The sequence below is a fragment of the Crocuta crocuta genome, unplaced genomic scaffold, assembly GCF_008692635.1.
Source record: "Crocuta crocuta isolate KB4526 unplaced genomic scaffold, BGI_CrCroc_1.0 scaffold1269, whole genome shotgun sequence".
NCBI lineage: Eukaryota > Metazoa > Chordata > Mammalia > Carnivora > Hyaenidae > Crocuta > Crocuta crocuta.
Window position 1 is genome coordinate 597790 of NW_027531335.1, and position 2364 is coordinate 600153.

General features: G+C 43.5%; 1 protein-coding gene across 4 annotated transcripts in view; it reads left to right on the forward strand.

Annotated features, from left to right (window-relative positions):
- The window catches only part of LONRF3 (LON peptidase N-terminal domain and ring finger 3), a 32882-nt gene that overhangs the window by 16680 nt on the left and 13838 nt on the right, over positions 1-2364 (forward strand). The gene's annotated exons all lie outside the window — the stretch shown is intronic.

Sequence of the window (2364 nt, forward strand, 5' to 3'; positions counted from 1 at the left end):
TCTTTTCAGTGAGGTGTTTATAGTTTTTTTCCTATAGAGGGCTCGTGCAACTTTTGTTGGGCTTATTCCTGGGTACTTGATTTTTGAAAGCAATCGTAAATGCCATCGTTTGGAAAAATGTATTTTCTTACATCTTTCTGCTGGTGTATAGAATACAGGTGAGTGTGTACGTACACGTGTCTAACATCCTTGAGGATACTAGCAATTCTTATGGATTCTAAGAATCATTCTGCAGATTCTTTTCAATTAGATCTTCCCAGTCCACCATCACATCATGCGTGAATAGGGACAGATTTGGGTTTTTTCCACTCTAATCCTCATATTTTTGTAGTTTTCTTCTTGCCTTAGTACACTGGTTAGGACCTCCATCTTAAAGCGTGCGTTTGAAAGTTAATTTTACTTTGTGGGCAATTTAATAACTGACGTGTATTAATTAGGCTAAGCAGATTAACTGCTTCTTAAAACAGGATCAAAACGTTCAAAAAGTTGGGGCACCTGGGGCGCCCAGTCGGTTACGCATCCGACTTCGGCTCAGGCCATGATCTCACAGTCTGCGGATTTGAGCCCCGCGTTGGGCTCTGTGCTGACAGCTCAGAGCCTGGAGCCCGCTTCAGATTCTGTGTCTCCCTCTCTCTCTGCATTAAAAAAAAAAAATTCAAAAAGTAGAAAACCTGAATATACGAAAAGTCTCCCTCCTACTCCAAACCTTCATTGGCTTGGTTTGGTTTTGTATTGTTTTGTTTAATTTCAACATTTTAGCAATTTTTATTTGTACTGGCGTGTACTTGCCAGACGTCACCTTTTCAGCATCCTGTTCAATGTCTGTCCTCTGATCTCCTAGAAGTCCGGTGCCACCTTGTCCCTGTCACGTGCCAGCGCCCAGCTCGGCGTCCGCACACAGTAGGCACCCCGAGCACATTGGCTGAGTGCATCAGAGAATCTGCTTTGCGGAGAGCTTGTTAAATCTAAACTGATTTCTCTTACGCCATTCTCTCCTTTCCCACGAGATGCTTTCCCCTCAAATTCCACTAGAATTTTTTTTTTTAATCAAGAAAGAGGGGAATGTGCCAGCAGCTGCTACTCTTTCCTGGGCTTGTTAAAAATATCAAATCTCCATCCCTCCCTCCCCGGACCTGCCGAATCGCCAGCTTTATCCAGTTGGGGCTTCATTGTGTATTTTTTTTTTTTTTTTTTTTTTAAATNACCCTGGCTGCACGTTAAAACCACCAAGGAGCTTTAAAAAAAAAACAAACAAAACATCCTGTCGCCCTTGCCCTTGACCCTGGACCAACTGCCCTGGACCTCTGCAGGCGTGGTCCCTGGCATCCTGTTGTTTTTAAAAGTTCTGCAGGTGATGGTGGGGGGCATGGGCTTACAAAGGCCCACGAGGAGATGTTTGGGGATGATGGGTGTCTTCATGACCTTGACTGTGGAGAGAGCTTCATAGGTGTATGCGTATGTTACAACTCATCACAGCGTATGCTGTAAGTGTCTGCCGTTGATTGTCCAGAAGTTAGACGTCAGTAAAGCTACTTCAAGAAACAAGCGCCCCAGGTGATTCTCACACACCAAGATGGTCGAGGGTCCTGGTTCCATTTTTTTCCCCCAAGTACTTTTCCCCTCTNTCTTTTTAAAAATGGCAAAATAAATCCGTGGATCTCTGAATGTATGGAAGAGCTTTTTAAAAGATTCCCCAGGTTGCTTTGAAAATACCCAGCTCCTGCAAAGCAATTAAAATAAGATCTAACTGAAGTATAGGTGTGCACACCTACATACGTTTGTATGTATGTCTTCATCAGGAAGCACACTAACAGTGTTACTCTCCTGCCCCAACGAAAATGATCCATGCATGCAAAAGGCAGTTACGTGTTTGCTGCAGGTACAATTTCGAGACCCTTCAGGCAGCAAATGTTGCTTAGGTAAAAATGGGATGAAGGTTAGCAAGCAACCCAAGCCTTTTTTTTGTTGTGTATATGCTGTCGAGTCCTGAAATGAATAAATATGTGAGACAGAGTGTGTGCGTCTCTGTGTGTGTGTGTGTGTGCGCGCGTGTGCATGTGTGTGCGTGTGCGCTTATCTGCCTCTGTGTTTATGTATCTTCAGGCGAACAGGTTGGCTGAATATTTTAGAATGTGATCTGCTCAGACACTCTGGGCATTCATCTCGATTTTTCCAAGACCTGGCAGGGAAGAACAATTTGGATGCCAGTCGGAAGAGGCTGACTGGAACTAATGTTACAGAATGATCTAGCTGTCGGAAATATTGATAAATGCATTATTTTAAAATCCAGCTCAGAAATAGAAAGCAAAGGCTTTTCCGAAGTGCTAACAACAGCAGGGAATTCTGTTTAAAAAGAAAGACCCC